The sequence below is a fragment of the Taudactylus pleione genome, unplaced genomic scaffold, assembly GCF_031769625.1.
Source record: "Taudactylus pleione unplaced genomic scaffold, aTauple2 ptg000378l, whole genome shotgun sequence".
Lineage (NCBI taxonomy): Eukaryota > Metazoa > Chordata > Amphibia > Anura > Myobatrachidae > Taudactylus > Taudactylus pleione.
This window is the reverse complement of record NW_028284779.1, coordinates 994,951-1,019,393: the sequence shown is the minus strand read 5'-3', so window position 1 is coordinate 1,019,393 and position 24,443 is coordinate 994,951.

Below are 24,443 nucleotides of genomic sequence, written 5' to 3'. Positions count from 1 at the left end.
ACCCTAACCTTCCCCTCCCAGCTAGCCAACCCTCCCCCCTTAGTGCCTAAACCTAACCTTCCCCTCCCATCTGAGAGTATAATCTGTTATAATGAACATTACAGCTGACGGCAGCCTCCCAACATGCCTTAATTAAACAGAGACCTGTTACAGCCCTCCATGCCCTGCATGCAGCTCCCACTATTGTACTGGTACGTGGCCAATATACACAGTCATCAACTACCCAGTGAATGATGGCGCTGTCTGTCATATCATTAAGGCAAAGTGTTGCTGGCTTTGGTGGGAGTACACAATAAATGCCTCTGAGGACCCCTGGCCCCGGGAGCTGTATGCAGTACATCTGTTACACAGGTATAGAGCCGTATACTGTATACAGTATCAGTCTGTGTGACACAATGTATTACATTGTACTCTTCGCCTTCGCATTGTCTAATAAGGGAACTTATTTATCAAAAATAGTTTTTTTTGTTCCACTTTTTGCACCCCTTTGCTATGCAGTGCACAAATCAACAAAGCCACTTACTGGCCTAAAGATAAAATATACAAACATGTAAATGAAATCACGTGTGACACATTCAAGTGAGTATGAAGCAAAAGTTGTAGGATTTTAGGGCCTGATTCAGAGCCGCTCGTAAGCGGCCGCTCGTTCGTTCGGAGCGATGTCTTCCCAACTGCGCATGCGTACGGATCGTAATACGCATGCGTGAACCAGTCAGTGCGGCCGAAAATCGTTTGTTCGCTAAATGGCGAATGCCTGCTAATATGAGTGACAGGAGGAGGCGTATGTGGGTGGTAACAGGGGAAGGTGCTTGAAAACGGGGAGTGGAGATCAGAACGCAGGCGTGCTTAAAGGTCAAAACGGGCGTTTTATGGGTGTGCATAATTAATACAGCAGCATCATTGAGGTTATTTTATAGTCAGAACTGCTCGCAAAATTGTGGTAGGAAAAACCAACCACAAGAATAGCGAGCAGTTCATAGGCTGGTCGATGTACTCGATTAATCTAATAAATAGCGGACATGACGTAGGATGCGAGCGGCCAGGGGGCGTAGTTATCCAAAAAACGACCGCAAGTTTTGTTCGCTCGTTCAGACATATAGGCGTGAACAGACCGCAAAGAGCGAACGGTTCATTTGAATAGCCACCCCCTTTTCCTGAACGACCGTCCGCAAATTGCGTCCGGCTCTGAATCAGGCCCTTATTTCTATATAACTACATGGGGTAAATATTCTGCATTATAATTAGAGATATGCGGTTCGGTTCTCCAGAAATCCGAATCCACCCGAATTTTGTGAATTCGGGTAAATCCGAGTCGCGGTTCTAATCTCCTGAGGAGATCCGGGTAAATCCAGGTCGCGGTTCTGATCTTTTTGCGGTTTGAAATTCGGATTTTATATCTGAATTTCGGGTTTTGGATTGCATAAATTACATGATTTTAGCTGTTTTTAAAACTTTTTATCTATTTTTTATTTTAAAAAATCCAGATCCAAAACCAAAACATGGGGGTCGGCGCGCATCCCTAATTATAATAGAGATTGTGCAGACACGGACCTGGAAAACCCCCCTGTCCGGAATGACACCAGCACACGTGTATCTCCTGGGTACGGGCCTCTCTCCCTCTGCTGTCTCCTTGGACAGATTCATGTCGGCTCAGGCTTGGTGCCGGCCTCACGTTGCTATAGGTTTGGCAGCACCTGGCCTGTAGAATGCTCTCCGGCTATTCAGACATTCAGACCCTTAATTCAAAGCATCCGTGAGGCAATATTTGCCCACATTGAGTCTGGTGCTGGCCCCAATAAAAGCTGCACAAAAGGAGATCACGAGGGAAATTCATGGAATTGTTAAGGCAAATATTTGCCTAGAATGGAAATGACCCGGTATTAGGGAAGAAAGACGCCTTTGACTTGTACGCGAGGGGAGGGCGAGCTGGCTAATCTGGCTGTAAGAGCTTTGTGCTGGGGATGATTTGCAGCCATCCTGGGTCCTGTAAACTTTACATTTATCGAAAACATTTATTTTGATAGAACATTATTACTGAGATTCAGCTCATCCTGATAAAAGACTGACAAGTGACAAGTCTGTAAGACATGAGCTTGTCTGAAAATAGATAACTGAACTGAATGTTCTAATTCACAATAGAAGACCAAGCCGTAGGGTGCTACATTGCCTGATATTGGAAATTGAGCATCCAATTGTCAATGCAGTATAAGGTGAGTACACTAGTATCTGTCCAGTGGTGAGCACACTACACATACAGTAGTGAGCGCACTGGTACACAATCACATACAATCGTGAGCACACTAGGACAGACACAGTAGTGAGCACATTGGTACACATACAGTGGCGAACGCACTAGTACACAATCAATGGTGAGTGCACTGGTACACATACAATGATGAGCGCACTAGTACACAAACATTAGTGAGCACACTAGCACACATACATTAATGAGCATACTAGTACATATACAGCGGTGAGCACACTAGTACACATACTGTACAATGGTGAGCACACTAGTGTACAGAGTGGTGAGTACACTAGTGCACATACAGTGGTGAGCATACTAGCACACACATTCAATGGCGAGCGAATTAGTACACATAAAAAACCGTGAGCGCAGTAGCAGACATACGGTAGTGAGCGAACTGGTACACATACAGTGGCGAGTGTACTAGTGCACAATCAGTGGTGAGCACAGTAGCACACATTCGGTAGTACACATACAATGGTGGGCATACTAGTGCACATACAGTGGTGAGCACAGTAGCACACATTCGGTAGTACACATACAATGGTGGGCATACTAGTGCACATACAGTGGTGAGCACACTGCTCATGGTATTCAGATTGGTATTCCATGTCTGATAGTTACATTGTGTAGGGTTTGTCACAAATTTGTATGTAGAAAACATTCTTACTTAGGGGCCCATTTATCAACGAGTTTTATCCTACGCAACAAGTTTTAAAACTCATTGCGTATGATAAATAGTGCCCAAGCCAATCAGCTCCCAAGGTTCATTTTTCAAACAGATGACAGGAGCTGATTGGCTGGAGCACCAATACAATACACAACGAGTTTTAAAACTGAGGCCCCCATTTATCAATAATGGTAAACACCGGCGCAATTTTTTGTTTAAAATCACCGTGAAACAAAAAATTCACTGGTATTTAGTATTTACCAATACTTACCTCTCCGGCGAGGTCCCGCGAAATCCTCCTCCTCTGCGAGGAAGCAGCCGACGCCGGGTGAGGGGGTCTCCGTGGGACTCCGCCCCCTCCGAGCCCCGGGAACTTCCTGCTGATGACCTGTGCAAGAAATCCCGGGCTGCTCCCCCTCCTCCCTGCACCCGGAAGAAGATTAGGAGGAGAAGGAGGCGGAGGAGCGTGGGCCGGCGACCAGGAGACTAAGGTGAGCGGGGGCCAGTGCTGGTCGACTGCGGGGCAGCAAAGCGTCGGGTGCAGGATGCAGTAAGAAGCCCATAGGCTTCTATAGAGTAACGCCAGGTTTTTCCGACGTTATCCTCTGCACCGATAATAGGGCGGCCGGGGCTTAGTGCATACGAAAATGAGGTAAACCCCCCGAAAACAGGGTTTTTACCACATTTTTTCTTTAGTACATCCCGGCCTGTTTGTTAAATCCAGAAAGTGTGGCAATGCCCCTTTAGCAAGCGCTAAAGGGGTTATGCTTCGTTGATAAATGGGGTCCTCAGCCGCTTAGTATTCCACTTATGTATCTTTGAATGGCAATGTTCCACATATGGAACGCTGGGGGTACGGAGCACTAAGCAGTTTCTCTTCTGTTTTGTAGGAATTTGCTTTTGTGTTAATTTCATGTTGCTTCCCTACATTTCTGCTTGGAGATTGCATTGTCATGCTATAGGCTCTAAGGAAGCCTGGAGCCATTTAGATTTTCGTCTGAAGTTGGACTAGATGTTTTGCGTCATAGGGCAGTATTCAATTTGGCTGTCAATAGTCGGAATCGGCGATAAATTATCGCTGATGACGTCATTTTCGCATGTTTCAATTATCCCCGTATGCAATTACAAAGACTTGTCGTCGGTGCGAAAAGTCTTTGTTAAAAAAACGGGGATAACTTTTCACCATGTTTTCAATGGCGAAAAAAAGTGCAGAATTGGGGTTTAGGGGTGCGGGCTTAAAAAAAAAAAAAAGTAGCCTGCATCCCTGGGAGTGACCCCTAAAAATAATCTGTGTAAAAAAAAAAAAAAAATCCAGGACACCCTAAAAACTTAACTTGAATTTTAACAAAAAAAATGGGGAACAAAGTTTTTAACTAGCGCAATTACTTCAGGAGGGGTCCCCATTTATGCGGCAGGTGTTTTAAAGAATGCGGGTGGTAGCGGCAGGTCCATTTTTGACAGGCCCATAAAAGCCCCTGCCGCGGCTATTTAAAACCCTATTTACCTTCAGCAGGGAAAAACGGGGGTACCCACAATGATCCCCCATGTTTGGATATCACTAGGGGGGTCCCAGGATGAATTCCGGAAAATTCTAAAATTTTTCACCTACTTACCTTTCCGCCGGCTTCGGTTTTCGCTGATTCCTAATTGAATACGGGGATAAAGCGGGCACGCGCCATATACTTTATCCCCGTCAAACCTCCGATGTGGAGCGAAAAGTCCAGCATGGACTTTTCGCTCCCATATTGAATACCCCCCAAAGAAAAGAGTCCCCCCTGCTTTAGAAAGCTTGGACGTTCCCGGATCATCCAGAGAACAGTACGTGTAATCTACCATTAACGGAGGTCACGCCTGCGCAGAGCTGCTTGGTACACAGTGAGGAGACGGTGGAGGGATTCGCTCGGATCCCTCTTTCCAACCCCGCACCTGCTTCCAATCTGAAAATGGCCTTTGTTCCCACAAGCAAACTATGAAAATTTTAATGTTTTGGAGTAGGCCAGTGGTTCTCAAACTCGGTCCTCAGGACCCCACATGGTTCACATTTTCCAGAACACCCAGCAGGTACGCAGGTGCATTCATATTGGCTGAAACATTTTAAAAGATCCACTAAGTATTTCACTTTTTATTCTGTGAGGAGACCTGGAAAACATGCACTGTTTGGGGTCCTGAGGACCGAGTTTGAGAACCTGTGGAGTAGGCTGAATATTAGGTGGCCCTATCGCACCTCTAAGATTGAATTGCCCGTTGCTTAAAATAAGCCATTTAAGTGATGATGAATAGGCCCCTTAGTCTAATTCGATATTTCTTTCTTTTTCTGTGCGTATATGATATTTATGTGTAATTCTGCAGTCAGTGGTATAAGCAGCGTCATGATACACATTTATGCAGCGTAATAACAACACTCCTAAATTCTGGTACAAATACAGCTATTTGTTATAGTTTGATGGCTAGGAAGGTCAGGACTCTGCATAAAAATGTAGGCACAGTATAACAGTATTATAACATTATTCTAACTATCACGTGTATCAGATTGAATTGCGCTTCAGCTATTAACAATTTAGAGCGAATTGCCTTTTTTTTTCCCTCAGCACCAGAGATCGGTCTATGGCTGTAATGAGTCTGCCCTCTGGCAGATTAACCTCTCAGCTGGTAGTGTGAGAATTTACAACGAGGCTCCTGTGGAAGCTGCTAGGAGGCACTGCCAGGTCACAAGCTTTCCGTGTAGCGGGGGTTTCTATGGTGTTACTAAATATTCACCCTGGGCTGCGCAGCTCACAGTTTACTGTTTGATGTATGGGATTCGCAAGACAAAAACGTTTCGTTTTCTGCCAGTTTCTTGCAGAATAGACTCTCAGACTGATTAATAGAGCTCCGTCAGGCCGCAGGAATGAGCAGAGGGGGTACGAGGGTCCGTCTAGCGTTAGTGCACTTATATGTATGTACTGTAAGGATATATTTGGATTCTTAATTCTACAGTATGTTGTGTATGTGGATCATAAAATAAGATTGGTAAATAGCCACCACCCTGTCTCTGGACAAAATATTAGGCCCCTATACCAACAGTTTCTATCAGGTTTTTTCAGGGTCTATTATTTAGTGGGATGTGGTATGACTGGTCGACAGGTTCTGAATAACGACAGACAGCAGGTCAACATGGTCAATAGGTCGATCACTAATATGTAGATATGTATTTAGGTCGACATGACTGTCAACAATTAGAATGTGCCGACCTTCTGAATGTTGACCTTTTTACTGTCGACCGGATACCTATTTTTAGTATTATATACTGGGGGAAAGTTTATTTATTAAGAAAGTATAAATCATACTTGCCGACAATCAGCTCCAGCCTTCCGGGAGGGAGCTGATTGTCGGCTAACAGAGGGGGGGGCGGGGGCGGTCATTGGGGGCGGAGCCGTGGGCGGGCCAGCCAGTTGGTGGTACATCTTCACAATGCCGTTATTTTCGGCAGTGTGAAGCAGGGGGCGGGGCCGCGATTCAGCGAGAATCGCGTCACCGGCTCCCCCGCTGCGTGGGTTTCGAATCTTTTCAGGGGGGAGGACGGGAGGGTCGGAGGCTTCCGGGAGGCTTGCCTGTCTTTCCGGGGGGCCGGGAGCGCCACCCAAAAATCAGGAGGCTCCCGGCCAAATCAGGAGGGTAGGCAAGCCTGGTATAAATGTGAAGTATCCCATAGAAACTACGGGTGAGCGGGTTCGGATTTCTGAAAACGTGCGCCTGTGTCATAAGTAAAGGGCCAGCTGGTTTGACCGTTAAAGGGTGCTGTAACCCCCAAAGTACACTCCAAACAAAATAAAAAAATATTTTCTGTGTTTGTGAATTGTGTGTACTGTGGCTGCACGTGCATCAACAAAGGAGCAGCGCCAAGCATGCGCCTGTGTCCCATAAGTAAAGAGCCGGCTGGCTCATTTCTTAAAGGGTGGTGTAACCCACAAAGTGCACTACTCTCCAGCAAAAATAAAAAAATATTTTCTGTGTTTGTGTGCGCCTTAGCCGCATGTATATATCAATATAACATAAATGGAGGACCAAACTTTCTCCGATAAAAATAAAATAGGGAAAGATCAAGAACCACTTCCTCCTAGTGCTGTTGCTGCTGCTGGGAGTTGTTCATCATCCCAGAGAGGAAGTAGGAACACCACTACTTTTACTAAAAATTGACCCTCCAACAGTCCTTAGCGATGAGGATGAAGTACGACAGCAGTCATCCTGAAGCAAAACGTATAACTGAGGCCTTGACTGCTATGTTGGTGTTAGACGTGCGTCCGGTATCTGCCATTAGTGCAGTGGGATTTAGACAATTGATGGAGGTAGTGTGTCCCCGGTTCCAAATCCCGTCTAGATTCCACCTGCATCCTCAAAGCAGCAGCGACAAGCATGCGTCTGTCTGCTAAAGGGTGGTGTAACCCTCAAAGTGCGCTCCACAAACAATAAAAAAATTCTTCTTTTTTTTTCTGTCTTTGTGAAATGTGTGGGCTGTAGCCGCACCTGCATCCTCAAAGCAGCAGCGACAAGCGTGCGTCTGTCTGTTAAAGGGTGGTGTAACCCTCAAAGTGCTCCAAAAAATTAAAAAACTATTTTTTTTATGTGTTTGTGACTTGTGTGCAATGTAGCCGCACGTGCATCAACACAGTAGCAGCGCCAAGTGTGCGCCTGTGTCATAAGTCAAGGGCCGGTTTGGACATCTGGTCCGGACTGAAGGATGTGCCAATAATTTCTGACAAGTCTACTGTCACTGTATATGATACTGTCCTCAAAGCAGCAGCGACAAGCGTGCGTCTGTCTGTTAAAGGGTGGTGACACCCTCAAAGTGTGCTCCACAAACAATAAAAAAATTCTTCTTTTTTTTTTCTCTGTCTTTGTGAAATGTGTGGGCTGTAGCAGCACCTGCATCCTTAAAGCAGCAGCGACAAGCGTGCATCTGTCTGTTAAAGGGTGGTGTAACCCTCAAAGTGCGCTTCACAAACAATAAAAAATTTTTTTTTTTTCTGTCTTTGTGAAATGTGTGGGCTGTAGCTGCACCTGCATCCTTAAAGCAGCAGCGACAAGCGTGCGTCTGTCTGTTAAAGGGTGGTGTAACCCTCAAAGTGCGCTCCACAAACAATAAAAAAATTCTTTTTTTTTCTGTCTTTGTGAAATGTGTGTGCTGTAGCCGCACTTGCATCCTCAAAGCAGCAGCGACAAGCGTGCGTCTGTCTGTTAAAGGATTACATCGGTGACAGCATCCAAGTAGGCATGTCAGACAGTCCGTACATGTACTGGCAGGAAAAAGAGGCAATTTGGAGGCCCCTGTACAAACTGGCTCTATTTTACCTGAGTTGCCCCCCCTCCAGTGTGCATTCCGAAAGAGTGTTTAGTGCAGCCGGGAACCTTGTCAGCAAAAGGTGTAGGAGGTTGCTTCCACAAAATGTGGAGAAGATGATGTTCATAAAAATGAATTATCAACTTTTCCAGGGAGACCAGCCTCCAGAACGTACAGAGGGACCTGTGGTGATGGATTCCAGCGGGGACGAATTAATACTCTGTGAGGATGAGGATGTACACAACACTGAAGAGGGTGAGGAATCGGTGAATGAGGAGGATGAGGACGACATCTTGCAGACCCTGGCGCTGAAATGATTGGTTTGTTAAAGTGTGCATGTCCTGTTTATACAACATAAGGGTGGGTGGGAGGGGCCAAGGACAATTCCATCTTGCACCTCTTTTTTTTTCTTTGCATTATGTACTGTTTGGGGCCTAGTTTTTCAAACTGCCATCCTGTCTGCCATTGCAGTGTCACTCCTAGATGGGCCACGTGTTTGTGCCGCTCACTCGTGTCGCTTAGCATAGTCATCCATCTACCTCGGTGCAACCTTTTGGACATAAAAACACTATTGTGAGGTGTGAGGTGTTCAGAATAAACTGGAAATGAGTGGAAATTAAGGTTTTTGAGGTTAATAATAGCATAGGAGCAGAAAAATCAACACATTCTGTGATTTTAGCTGTTTTTATGCTTTTTAAAAAAAAAAATACAGATCCAAAACACAAAACCCAGAACCCAAAACACGGAAGGGTGGTTTTGGCAAAACCAATCCAGATCCAAAACACGAAGAAAGATTCAGATCCAAAACCAAAACACAAAACACGAAAAGTGGCAGGTGCACACCCCTAATAGAAACCAAAGTGACATTCACTGTGATTAAACTACTGCACCACGAACTCGCTGTTACAGTATGTACTCATATAGTAAACAGCAGCCGTGTCTACTTTTAGTCCTTGACTGTGAATGCTGTGTCCCAAAACCCCCGCAATTTGTATGGCTGAAACAATATGTGATTTAAAACTGCTCATCTGACACTAACCCTAAGTGGAGATGACTGTGGGGCCTATTCATCGTAACTTAAAATTCGATGAAGGTAATTAGGTTTAGAACTGGCATGGAGTTCTACCTAATTACCAGAGGAATTCATCATTCCTCCTCTCCATAACTATCTATTCCGAAAAGCTGTCAATTTTGCGATGACAGCTTTTCGGGAAATAGTTTTCCCTCTCTACACTAACTTACCGCAGCTGGAATCTGTGCTGTGCATGCGCTGTTACATTCGTAAAGCCAGCACATGCGCAGCACTACCTACAGCTGCAGTAATTCTGTGTGTCCCCCCAACCCCCCTCCCCCCTCCGTATACCTCCCCCCTGTCCCGCACTTACCTGCCTGCTGCAGCAGCCTCCAGCTCTGTTGTCTGCTCTGACACTGTGTTCTCCCAGCAGGCCACAGTACAGTTTAGAAAAAAAAAAAAAAAATTTTTTTTTTCTAAACTTTATTGTGTTCATCTGGGAGAACACAGTCTCCGAGCAGCCAGCGGAGCCAGAGGACGGACCAGAGCGCCAGAGGGAGATGCCAGGAGACCTGTACACGCTGACACAGGTAAGTGTCACCTACTATACGCCACCTCACAGTGGCGGATAGTAACTCAATCAAATTCCGAAAATACATAATTTGCAGAATTTGATGAATACCATAATTTCCATATCCCCATACTAATGTACTAATGTATGGGGAGTGTGGAAATTAACGCAGGTGGACTTAACAAAGTAGATATCAGTGAAATCTCCTGTGTTAAGTCTCTTCACGAATACTAACGTTAATTAAGGAAAATATCCTTAAAAACGTTATTTTAGTGTTGATGAATAGGTCCCTGACTAAGAAGATTATTCCATGACTCCTGATTAGAAATGAGTAAACTTCCCACATGCCATATCATTAAATATCTGAACCATTAGCCCACTGTTTTAAATTTGGATTAAAACATTTGTGATACCCCACAGCTGCTCTGCTATTTGGGTGTCACCAAGCGGCGATGCACGCGTCATCCAATCGCACACACCCCTGTGGTCAGAGGAGGTGGGGGCTTCCCAGTAGCTCCCGGGGAGCTGGGCAAGCCCCCAGCGTTATGGCAATGGGACAACTCAGGGGGCGTGGCCTGGCGGACACGAGGTCACGTGACGCCTCTGTGTCTGGACTATAAAGATATTCACAGTGTACTGGAAGGGTAGTAGTCGCACAAGGTTATTCATCAACAGAATTCATGTTCAAAGCTGGAAAACACTGACGTTCTGCTAAAAGCCTTCATATCTGTCCTTATCCTATACAGAATTTAGTGAATACATTTAATAATCTAAAGAAAACACATATAATAGTACATTATTACTCAGCATTGGGTTTCTTTATGAACTGTTCTCTAGATCAAACATCCTAAAAATCTAATTGTCTTTTCTAAACCCCCCAGCTGTCCCTGGATCATTTCTTCTTATAAATATCAAGCTTCATTATGCAGCACAGTGTCTGCAAATAAACAGGCAGGACAGGATTTCCTATTTTTAATCCTATTGAACCGAGAGGCGGTAATGAGCGATCTCCGATGCATCCTGTGTCTGGCGCTTGTGACACAAATAAGGAGATAAATGTGAGATATTTATGGCTGATGCAGAGCGCCGGCTGTGTTAGAACATTGCTGGCTTATGTGATTGGACTTATTATGATATACAGTAGGAGACTGGTATCTACACCTACAGATCTGGTTACTATGGGCTCTATTTATGAACATTATTTTTACTAAAATAAAGTGAAAAAGGGTGTTTTGTGTTTTCACACCCTTTACACATTATTTTAGTATCGCCTAAAGTTACTAAAGGGCAATTGGAGTAGAATTCGTAAAATTCTACTCCAAGCCCTAATTATCACTTATTTTTAGTAAGCAGATTGCATTTCCCATAATTGTAATGGGAAATGTGATCTGTGTGCAAGTTACTAAAAATAAATTGTGAAAAAATACCGGGGAAAGCCCTGTGATAATAACGCCACCTGGAAGTGGCGTTATCCAGGGTCTTCCCCAGTTACCAGACTACTGCTCTGCTCTAACAGGCAGAGCAGAGCCGGCCCCAGTGATCAGCTGTGTGGTCTAAACAGACCACACCCTGATCACTGCTTAAAAAAAAGACCGTAGATCGGGGCTCTGGTGTCCGGTGATGTCCTCCCTCCAGTCAGCTGGTCTCCGATCCTGCACTCGGACCCGGTCAGCAGCTGACCAGGTCCCAGTGCAGGATGAGAGATAAGCTGCCTGGAGTCACGGAAGACCACTGGAGTCCCGATCACCGGAGGTAAGTGTAATTAACGGAGGGGGGTCATAATCGCAGGGGCGGAGCTTAACGGCGGGGGTGGGGCTTAGTAGCGGCCGGTCGGCGCATGCGCGGGCACTTGTCACGGTATTTTTTCTGAAAATACTGTGATAAGTGTGCGGAGGGGATTCGCAGGGACAGAGCTTTATTGCATGCTCTGTTCCTGCAAGGGATTTTTAGTAAATCCCTGTGATATTGGCTGAATTCGCAATGCAAATTCATTCGGTAATATCACACTACAATCTGCATTCAATATGCGGATTGTAGTAAATAGACCCCTAAGTGTTTTCAAAGATCTGGTTCTGTTGTTGCCAATCTAAAGTACACCAAAATGGGGTAGTAATTTAAGCTAAGTGACTCTTCCATAAATGAGATTTAGCTATTTGTTTAAAAGTCCGGGAGACTTGCCCGCTCTTGCAGGCGACTGGCAGTGCCACCCGATTTTTGGGAGCCTCCCGGCCATTGTGGGATAGTCGGAAAGTGTGAGATGTACGTAGATGGGCTATTGATAGCTATGGAGTTCACAGCTCTGACGCGCTTCTGCGACTCAATTACAAATTGGCAAAGTCAAACTCAAAATGCCTTATACCTACTTGGGAACCTTACCAAGCAGGGCCGTAACTAGGGTGGTGCGACCAGTGCCATGGCACAGGGCACCGCAGGGCAGGGGGCGCTGTTTTGGCCTATCAATTTTACTATTTATTATCATTCTCACTTGTATCTTCCTCTTCTTTTATGCCCAGCATCTCCTGGCCTCCCCTAACTCTTCCCTGGCCCTTCCCCATGAGGCCATGACCCTATTTCAGGTACACTATCTTATGTCCCTATTTAAAAAATGAAGGGGGGGCGCCAATGCTCTCTCTGGCACAGGGCACCAAAAAGTCTAGTTAAGGCTCTGTTACCAAGCCTTTGTCATCTTCTACATATGCCCACCTTTTGTGTAAGGCCAAGAGCAGAGAGCGATGGGAGGATGATATTGGTCATTTGCAGGATGCAGACAGAATGCATGTCTGGTTTATGGCGTACTTGCCAACTCTCCCTCATTGTCAGGGAGACTCCCTGAAATAGTAGTAATCTCCCTGACTCCCCGAAGAGTCTGCCAATCTCCCTGATTGCACCTTACCCCCATTATGAAGTTGTTATATTAAAAAACAGATATATTTACAGTATATATATATATGTACACATTCAAATGGGATCATTAGTATAATTTCCCTGCATTGGTTATAAGGCACAATAATCCCTATGGCTACATGCATTTTCTGATAAGTATCAGTGTGTTTTCATCAACAAATAGATCTTACTGTAAGTCAGGTTTATGACACGCCCCTCAGATGTAGCAGTACACGCCCACCACATGTATGACACGCCCCTCAGATGTAGCAGTACACGCCCACTTTACCACCGCGCTCATAGTTGCTGCTTTCACATTCTCCCTGAAATGCTTTTTCAAAAGTAGGAAAGTATGGTTTATGGCTGACGGCGGTCAGGGACCATTATATTGTACCTATTATACACCATGTTGGGGGGGATAGAAAACAGATTTAGTTGTGACTGTTTTTAGCATTTTTACTCTTCCCTGTTTTCTCACTAGAAACCGCATCTATAAACAACATGTTATATTAGACAGGCCCTGGAATGTAAGCTGACATTTCTGCAAGAGGTTGCCGGAGGATACTTTGAACTATGACTTCAAAGAGCTTTGAACCCCGGGATATCGCGCCATCGAATGCTGAACTAGTTCCAAGTGCTACTGCTTAAGTCTTCACTGCCCACGAGAAGTACCTACAGATGCATGCATTATATTTAGGAGGAATAACCCTTTAAAATATTGTTCCCAGGTGCTGACACTACTAAGGGAGGGGAGGCACAGGGGGTAGGGTGGGCAGCCTAATGAAGGAAAATAACATTCTCACCATGAATGCAGGACACTTGCATTAAAACTAAAGTAACTAAATATTTCACTGAAAACAATCTTCTCTTTTCGGAAGCTTTGTAGTAGGGTCTAATCTTGCCATCTATTGAATATTATTATTTCTGTATCACCTTACAGTAGGGGTCTTCAACCCATGGCCCAAGGGCATGGGTGGCCCGTGGAGCTGTTCCCCGTGGCCCGCCAATGGTTAGTGTCCGCACTACACAGAGACACACACCGGCGCCGGGTAGTATGAGTGTGTACGGCGGCGGGGTGTTTGTTTTAGCAGCCAATGAGAGTCAGTCAGACTCTCATTGGCTGCTGCACCCATGGCCGGAGCCGGGCTGGAGCTCACTCATGAGCTCCACATGCCAGCTCCAAAAGTGGGTGATGTGAGAGACGTCATGACATGTCTCCCATAGTGCAGAGCGGGCCGGGAGGATGGAGGAGCTGGCAGCGGCAGGCGCGGGGATTCAGGTAAGTGGGTTTTTTTTGTTCTTTGTCCTATATATGTAAGGGGCACTGCATAGGGGTGGGGGCACTATATAAGGGCATACTTTCCTACTCTCCCGGAAGTCGCGGGAGGCTCAGGATTTTTCAGGTAGCCCTCCGCACCCCCTGAAGAGTAGGCATTTCTCCCGCATACTGCCCACTTCCTAATGAAGTGGCCAGAATGGGGAGAATCTTGCAATTGTTCCACGATCGCGCCAAGAGGGGGGCTCTTAATGACGCAACTCTATGCTAATCACGTCATCTGGCCCCGCCTAATGGCGCAATCATTCTTCCCCGTCCCCATCACTGCCCACTTCTCCTGGGGAGCCGATCTCAGATGTAGGTAAGTATGTATAAGGGGCACTACTGGGGGCACTGCATGGGGGGGACCACTACTGGGGGCACTGCATAAGGGGCGACTACTACTGGGGGCACTGTTATTGCATGGGGGGACCACTACTGGGCACTGCTACTGGGGGCACTGTATAAGGGGCACTGCATGGGGGGGACCACTACTGGGAGCCCTGCATAAGGGGAGACTACTACTGGGGGCACTGCATGGGGAGACTACTACTGGGGGCACTGTATAAGGGACACTGCATGGGGGGACCACTACTGGGGGAACTGCATAGGGGGGACTACTACTGGGGGTACTGCATAGGGAGGACAACTACTGGGGGCACTGCATAGGGGGGACTACTGGGGGCACTGCAGAGGGGGGCAGTTATGGGACATAATTGTTTGAGGATGGGGGCAACTATCTGACATAATTAAGGTAGGAGGGGGCAGTTATGGGACATAATTGTGTGAGGAGGGGGCAGAGTCTAAATACTGTAATATAGCTTTGTGGCCCTCAGGCTTTGTTGAATTTTTAAAAGTGGCCCACACTGTCTTACCGGTTGATGACTCCTGCTTTACAGCAATGTTACTAGATCCTAGAGAATGTTGATGATTTTAAGAGGGTAGTGCACTCTATGCTGCCTCCAGTCCTCACCAAAGTGCACTATTGCACATATGCGGCTTTTCTCCTCCATTGCAGAGGACATGACCCATAATGTCTCCATGCATGGAGACTGTGTATAGAATACAGACCTGCTACAATGAACTGTGGCCCTGATTCAGAGCCGGACGCTCTTTGTGAGCGCTTGCTCTGAATCTGGGCGGGCTGTTTTTTTTATGGCTGGCCTCCAGGCCGCTCGCTAAGCTGTGGGTGACCACCCACAGCTTTTGCGAGTGGCCAGGTGATGGTCGCGACCATCGGGCTTGCGACGAGACCCTTGTGGTAGGGTCTCGTTCCAGCAAGCCCCAGTTAGCTTCCTGCTCTAACAGAGCAGGAAGTTCACTACTGACGCCTCCGGGAACGCCTCCGTTTGGCCAGCCACCCCCCCTCCCCGCCTACAAAATGGGGCGAGCGGTCGATCAACATCAACAGCCGCCACCCGTTTTGTTGCGAGCCCTGGAGCGAGTGATTTCTCGTTCGCTCCGGGGCTCGCGCACACGCAGTGCGCATGTGGCGCGTGCACAATGCCGGCCATCGACCCGCTTGCAAGACCATCGCGACCATCATCATGGACGCTCACATAAGCTGTGGGTGGTAACCCACAGCTATGCGAGCGTCCATGAGGACGCTCCAAAAAAAGGTAGAAGGGCCCTGATTCAGAGCGAGCGCTCTGGTCAGAGCGTTCAGCTCTGAATCAGGCCCTTAGTTCGGACGATACTAATTCCCCAATAGAGTCTATACTTGTTGGCCAATGATGCTGTTGTCGGTGCACATACAAGGGAGTCAGGAGTTTCGCTGTTCGGCGAGATTTTAGCTCAAATAAACTTTGTGTTGTTTGCGAAAGTTGTATCCTGACCTCTTTTACTATTGTCATCTGAGGGTTATTATAGGAATTATACTTGTCTGTCCTGAGGAACCCCTTATTAGGACTTATAGGGGCAGTTCTGGCTGGTCTCACTATGCTGGACTGGTTCTCCTTTCTATGTGATAGGGTAATATGCTCTGCTACCAGTAGTTTGTGCAGGGTGTAAGCAGAATACCGTATTCGGTGTACTCACTGTTACTTTGGCAGTCTCATCGGCAGTACAGTGCTCTGTAGGCTGGCAGCTACAGCTGTCAATCAGTGGCGACCGAACCTCCTCCCTCCTTGGGCACTCCCAGGCTGGGTGGGAACAGATTAGCCCCGTCAGACAGGCCCTGCTCTCCAGCAGGATGGTCTCCACACCTTGTCGCTGCTCTCCACTGCCATCACAGCTCCGCCCCAGCACTATCCTCAGACTTCTCTCTCTATCGGCGGTCACCGGAATGTGACATACACTGTGCCGCGGACGTCAGCAGCGCGGTCTGCCTCCTCTGCTGTCTCAGGTGAGTGTGCTGCATCTCACCACTCTCCTCACTCTCTCCTCAGTCAGCACCACTGTTAGGGAGTCTGTGGCAGCTCAACTGTCCTCTCTGCTGCACCTGCCGGCTCCTGCTCACCATACCCAGGCATCCGTAAAGTTCTGGCATTGCAAAACGCAAGCTATAAAGAGTTGTGCTGGCCACTGAAGTGGGGTGGCAATAAATGGTCCATTACCCCAAAACAATTAGCATTAGTGCAGAGTCCAATATTTTACATGAAATTTAAACAGTCCCCTTTTAATACAATACATATTGCATAGCTGCTTATTACATAATGTGGGCAGCCCAAGACTGCCGACCAGACTCGTGGGGTACCACAAATGCACTTAGATAAATGTTCCTTGTAAACAGGAGATACTGGATAGCACTGAAGAGTGGATATTGTAGAGGTGATGCAGTTAATGTCCCGACAACCGATATACCGGCTGACAGAATCCCGGCATCAGGATGCCGATCACCGGGACGAGACCGGCGCTGGAATCCCAATCGTAAGGATACCGAGGCAAGGTAAGTATCAACCGCAGTGGGGGAGGGTTAGGTTTAGGCTCCCCCAGGGGGACTTAGGGTTAGGCACCCCTGGGAAAGTTAGGTTTAGGCTGCAGGGAGGGGGGCTAGGGTTAGGCACCACTGGGGGGAGGTTAGGGTTAGACACCCCCAGGATGGTTAGGTTTAGGGTGTGGTGAGGGGGGGTTAGGGTTAGGCACCACCGGTGGGAGGTTAAGGTTAGGCACCACTAAGAGAGGGTTAGGGGCGGAGAGGGGTAGGGTTACTATACTTACCTGCCCCTGTCGAGATCTCTCATCATCAGGCTTCCGGCATCTGTATTTCACCCGGCGGCTATTTAGCCGCCAGGATATCATACCCATCCCATTGAGTAGGTTTTCTGGATATCCCATATAGTTGGATGCCATAAAATTGCTGGGCAGGAATTCTGAATGGCCCAAGTAGCTAAATGCTATAGCAATGGTGAGCAGATCTTCTGAATGGCAGGGCTGTAAATACTATAGGGGTGTGTGGCAGGTGCCACCGCACACAGCGCAGGGTTCTGTGGGTGGCACTGTCGCTGCTGTCGCTACCCTACGGTCCTTGCTTCTGGTTAGCAGGCACAGTCTGTGCAGTTGCTCGAGGCGTCCTCAGAATTCTCCGGGCTGTGCTGCACTTCCTGGAGTCAGCGGCCCCGATCGCTCTGTGCGACATTATGACGCCATGCGCTTAGGTGGCAGGGCCGGCACAGAGCGCTCTGATGCTCAACTACAACACTGCTGAATGGCACAATTAGCTGAATTCTGTAGCACTGGTACGCAGAGTATCGCAGTAGCTGGATGAAGTAACAACACACAGGTCTATTCATGATGCTAATTATTGGGGTCCCCGATAATTAACATTCTAACTCGCTGTCTCCGCACCGGAGCAATGATGAATTGCTCCAGCACTCGCATCGAGTTAGAATGTTAATTATCAGGGTTGAACGAACCCTGATAATTAACATCATGAATAGACCCCCAAGTCCTAGTTTAAGGATTCTGTGTTAGGCCATTATCCAGAATAAAGTAGAAGATTATGAGATAAATAATTGGCTACTGACACCTGACAGAAATATGACACTGGAAAACCTTCCCATGATGCACTGTGATGCTGAGGTCAGCTAGAAAACCTCCTCATGATTGCGTGCCTCGGTTTGCTTTGAGGCATACAGATTTGCACATCAAGATGGCTGCATTTGCAGAGGAGCAGAAAGCAGACGATCGGAGGTGTTTGCAGAGCTGTACACAAACCAGATTTCCCCCATAGAGGCACCAGCACTGTTCTGACCAACCAAGGGCTAAATTTCACTATATCAGAGGGATCTCAAGGTTTCCCTGTTATAGTGGAACCAGCCCAGGCTGTGTGGATTTCAAGAGAGGGGATCACTGCCTGTTTTTTTTTTTTTTTTTAAATAAAATATGTATTTATATTATATTTTAAGCATTGTACATGTGGTCTCTCCAAAGTGCATTTCTTAGGTTACTCAGAGCAACATAAGGAAAGTTTTCATGCACACAAAATGCCAAATGTAAGAAAGACAGTCCCAATGTTTCCTCACTCCCCTGATTTAATCTACTGTACTAATGGAATCGGTATCATTCACTGCCGGCCGCATGGCGGTTCAAATCCCGGCATCGGCAGACCGACGGAGGAGGAAATTCCGATCGTCCCCAGGTAAGTATAAACTAACCTATTTTTACCCCCTAACCCTCCCTTAGGGGTGCCTAACCCTAACCTCCCCCCCATGCCTAACCCTAATCCCCCCTCTAAGTGCCTAAACCTAACCCCCCCTACCCCGCCGTCTAAACCTAAGTCCCCCGGGAGGGTGCCTAACCCTAACCTCCCCCCGGAGGTGCCTAACCCTCCCTCCCCTAGCCTATCCCTAACCTCCCGGGGGGGTGCCCTACCCTAAGTGCCCCCCGGAAGCCCTAACCCTAACCCACCCCCCCTGCGGCGGTCCGCGCCCGGCATCCCATTGATTGGGATGCCGGACGCCGGTCTCCCGGCGTCGGTAAAATGACAGGCGTCTACATTTAGACGCCTGTCTTTTAACCCTCGCCGGGATTTAGTAGTCTAGAAGCCGGCGTTCGGCATTCCCTCCGCCGGCTTCATAAACGTATAACGCACTGATAAATCTAAACTGAGCAGAATTTTAGGAGAGAAGCTAAAACATTCAAATTGTTGTGGTGTTTACACTTATGCGCAGTGAATGTACTCTGAAGGGACTAGTGCAAAGGTATGGTATACTCATACTTACCGAAATTTTGTCAGTCCCCCTCAGGGAGGAGGCTGCCAGGTCGGTGCAGAAGGGAGGGTGTGGGGTGGTTTAAGTGGGTGTAGCGGGGAGGCGTGCCGACGCGATCTCGCCACTGCGGCCCCGCCCTCTGCTTTGTAGTGCCGATATTACCGATTTAGCATGAATCGCGCCATCGCACCCCTGGGCCGCCCACTTTTGTGGCGGGCACAGGGGGGACGCAGGGGGCCGGCCGCCGTTCTGGAGACGTGCCTACTCTTGCGGGGTGGCGGGAGCAGCAGTCGATTTTTGGGAGGCTCCTGCAGCCCCGAAAGAGTAGGCAAGTATGGGTACACTGCAACGTGCCTCAAGTGCGCTTCACAAATTACCTTCTGTAGGTTTACCTGCCAAACACGAAAACACGGAGAGCAAACATGGAACGGTGCCCTGCAACCAAAATCACCATTACGGTGCTGCCAGAACATCCTCTGGATGCTCCAGACAGACATCTTGCAGCTCTTACAGATCCCCCTGGCAGTGCTGTAACTACCGGCAGTACAGGCCCCACCCCCTCCGCATACCGTCACGCACACTCATGGGGCTTGAAGATTCCAGTGGTAGAGAATGGTGCAGGTGATGGTCAGAGAGAGAAATGAGCCTGGAGAAAACAAGATGAAGTTAGTGGTTATCACTATGAGAAGAAGAGTCAGAGGCCTATTCATCATCACAAAAGCAGGTGAAAATGCACATTTTTACCTGCAATTGTAAAAATTAAGTTATCGGGCCATTCATCAAGATGGTAAAGCAGGAGATATCACAGATACTGTATCTCCTACTTTCCTTCCTCTCCCAGAATGGCCCGCTGTCCCCATACATTAGTATCACAGATATCTCCTACTTACCTTCCTCTCCTGATGTGGCCCACTGTCCTCATACACTAGTATCACAGTTATCTCCTGCTTACCTTCCTCTCCTGGAATGGCCCGCTGTCCCCATATACTAGTATCACAGATATCTCCTGCTTACCTTCCTCTCCCAGAATGGCCCGCTGTCCCCATACACTAGTATCACAGATATCTACTACTTACTTACCTTCCTCTCCCAGAATGGCCCGCTGTCCCCATACACTAGTATCACAAATTTCTCCTACTTACCTTCCTCTCCTGGAATGGCCCGCTGTCCCCATACACTAGTATCACAGATATCTCCTACTTACCTTCCTCTCCCAGAATGGCCCGCTGTCCCCATACACTAGTATCACAGATATCTCCTACTTACCTTCCTCTCCTGGAATGTCCCGCTGTCCCCATACACTAGTATCACAGATATCTCCTACTTACCTTCCTCTGGTGGAATGGCCCACTGTCCCCATACACTAGTATCACAGATATCTCCTACTTACCTTCATCTCCCGGAATGGCCCGCTGTCCCCATACACTAGTATCACAGATATATCCTGCTTACCTTCCTCTCCCAGAATGGCCCACTGTCCCCATACACTAGTATCACAGATATCTCCTGCTTACCTTCCTCTAGTGGAATGGCCCACTGTCCCCATACACTAAAATCACAGATATCCACTGCTTACTATCCTCTAGTGGAATGGCCCACTGTCCCCATACACTAGTATCACAGATATCTCCTAGTTACCTTCCTCTCCGGGAATGGCCCACTGTCCCCATACACTAGTATCACAGATATCTCCTACTTACCTTCCTCTGACAGAATAGCCCGCTGTGCCCATACACTAGTATCAGATATCTCCTGCTTATTTTCCTCTGATAGAATGGCCCGTTGTCCCCATACACTAGTATCACAGATATATCCTGCTTACCTTCCTCTGACAGAATAGCCCTCTGTGCCCAAACACTAGTATCACAGGGGTAGCAGTCGGGAAACCGATGGACGGAATCCCGACCGCCGGCTTCCCGACTGTCTACTCCCGGCAGAGGTCTAATGACAGGAGTCGAAATCCCGACGCCTGTCATTAGACCTATGCCGGGAGCCTTCGATCGGTAAGCCGGGTGCAGGGCGCAGACAGTCTGCTTTAAGTTTAGGGCTCCTGGAGGAGACTTAGGGTTTGGCACCCCCCTGGGAGGTTAGGGTTAGGCTAGGGGAAGGGGGGGGTTAAGGTTAGGCACTCCCGGGGGGAGGTTAGGGGTAGCCCCCCCTGGGGGACTTAGGTTTAGGCGGCGGGGAAGGTTAGGTTTAGGCACTTAGAGGGGGGAGGTTAGGGTTAGGCACCCCTAAGGGAGGGTTAGGGTGTATAATAGGGTTAGCAAATACTTACCTTGGACGATTGGGATTTTCACCTCTGCCGGGCAGCCGCTGTCGGGATTTGCGGCCGGCGGTAAATCATACTGATTCCTAAAACAGTTATCTCCTAGTTACCTTCCTCTCCTGGAATGGACCACTGCCCCCATACACTAGTATCACAGATATCTCTTAATTACCTTCCTCTCCCGGAATGGCCCACTGTCCCCATACACTAGATGGTGCAGTGGCGTAACTACTGCCCCCGCGGTGGCTTGGAGGCGCTGGGTAGCTTGGGGGCGACGGGGGCAGTAGTAGTAACTACGGAGGGTGCAGGGGGTGCGGTTGCACCCCCTGCACACTCCATCTGCCGGGCACCCGCTGAGTGTGTTACCAGCGGGCGCCCGGCTCCTATTCAAACCCCCGGCGGCAGCCGGAGGACGGAGTTCCCTCCGTCTTCCGGGTCCCGCAGGGCACTATCGGAGTGATGTAATGACGTCACTCCCATAGTGCCGAGGAGCGGACGCCGGGGACGGAGCTCAGGAGTGAGCTCCGTCTTCCGGGACCCGCAGAGCACTATGGGAGTGACGTAATGACGTCACTCCCATAGTGCCGAGGAGTGGACGCCGGGGTATGGATGGCAGCAGCACTGGAGCAGGGATAAAGGTAAGTGTTTGTGTTTTTTTCTTTTGGGTGTGTGTGTTTGTGTGCGCGCGGAGGGGGGGAGCAACTACAGGCGGCTAACTACAGGAGGCTAACTACAGGCGGCTAACTACAGGGGGCTAACTACAGGAGGCTAATTACAGGGGGCTAACTACAGGAGGCTAACTACAGGCGGCTAACTACAGGGGGCTAACTACAGGAGGCTAACTACAGGGGGCTAACTACAGGCGGCTAACTACAGGGGGCTAACTACAGGCGGCTAACTACTAGAAGGGGCACTACAGGGGGCTAACGACTAGAAGGCACTACAGGGGGCCCTGCATAATGGGCACTACTACAGGGGGCACTACTTTAATGGGCACTACTACAGGGGGCCCTGCATAATGGGCACTACTACAGGGGGCCCTGCATAATGGGCACTACTACAGGGGGCATTGCATAAGGGGCACTACTACAGGAGGCATTGCATAAGGGGCACTACTACAGGGGGCATTGCATAATGGGCACTACTACAGGGGACATTGCATAATGGGCACTACTACAGGGGACATTGCAAAAGGGGCACTACTACAGGGGGCATTGCATAAGGGGCACTACTACAGGGGGCATTGCATAAGGGGCACTAGTATAGGGGGCATTGCATTTTGGGGCACAACTACAGGGGGCACTGTATAAGGGGCACTAATTTTATACACAGTTTACAGGTTATAAACTATGTTCCCAATAATCTGGTTCTACATGGATATAAAAACTGTGCAACCTGTCTTGAGCTGAGGTGACGGACTGGCAGGAGCAGAAAGGAGGGTTGGTGAAGTAGATCTGTCAGGGTGGGATGTAATGGGCATTACTGTTTGGCATAATGTGTATTTGGCATTACTGTGTGCACAATGTGCTATTAGGGGCATTACTGTGTGGCATAATGTGTAAGGGGCATTACTGTGTGGCATAATGTGTTGTATGTGGCATTACAGTGTGGCATAATGTGAAATAGGGGCATTACAGCATGGCATAAATTTGTTATAAGCGCTTTACTGTATGTCATTATGTGTTATATGTAGCATTATTGTGTGGGATGTGTAAGGGGCATTGCTGTGTGGCATAATGTGTTGTAAGGGGCACTCCGGTGTGGTATAATGTGTTGTAAGGGGCATTCCGGTGTGGCACAGTGTGTTATAAGTGGCATTACTTAGTGTGTCATAATGTGTAAGGCACGTTGCTGTATTATGTAACCACACACCTTAAACGTAGTCTTTGGGTGTGTTTGATCTTTGGGGGGGCACCTGAAACTTTTTTTGGCATGGGGGAGCAAAATTTATAGTTACGCCACTGAGATGGTGAATGCTCTTGCTCCGGGATCGCAACCAGCTGCTTTCCTATGGGAAGGACGTCCCGGGTTGCAATAAGGGATCCTTTCGTATCCCTCCGCCCCTGTCCGTCTCCTTCTGCCGGATGTCGGGGCTCTTGTGCGCATGCGTGACCTGTAGGTCGCGCATGCACAGTCCTGTCCCTGCTCCGAAATGAGCAGTGAAAAGTTTCACTGCTCTGAAAAAGAGCAGTGAAGCCATTTGCGGGTACAGCTGATTTTGCATAAGCTGTCACCGCGCCGGAGCAATGATGAATTGGTCCAGTATCCACGGCGAGTTAGAATGTAATTATCGGGGTCCGTTCGGTCCCCAGTAATTAACATCATGAATAGTCTCCATTGTCACTGGGAGTGATCAATGAGAAGAGGAGTCAGTCACTGGGAGTGATCAATGACAAAAAGAGTCTCAGTCACTGGGAGTGGTTGATGGAGGAAGGTAGTTTGAAGGCACAGAAATAATGTAGATAATCAAAATGGATATGGAAAGCACCCATGATGAGGATGATAGAGATCACGTGTACAGCTCTGTGGGTGTTTTGCGTGCTTGATTACCCCCTATATTTGTGCTTCTGACATTCAGGTCTATGCACAGCATTTTTTAGTCATATGGGACAAGTAATGTGAGCACCCCCATTCATTTTAAAGGTCGTCTCTCTTTGGTGTGGATGTCAGATGATCAGCAATGAGGGAGCCAGGCAGATAAATGTTTAAGGATTGTTGGTGTGGTCCAGGGGAACAAGAGATCGCATCAACATGCAGAGACAAGGAATTTAAAATAGAGACAGAGGGCCTGATTCAGAGCCGGACGCTCTGACCAGAGCGCTCGCTCTGAATCAGGGCCCTCCTACCTAAAAATGGAGCGGCCTCTTGGACGCTCGCATAGCTGTGGGTTACCACCCACAGCTTATGCGAGCGTCCATGATGATGGTCGCGATGGTCAAGACCATCGCGACCATCGGGCTTGCGATGAGACCCTGCGTTAGGGTCTCGCTGCTGCAAGCCCAGGAGTG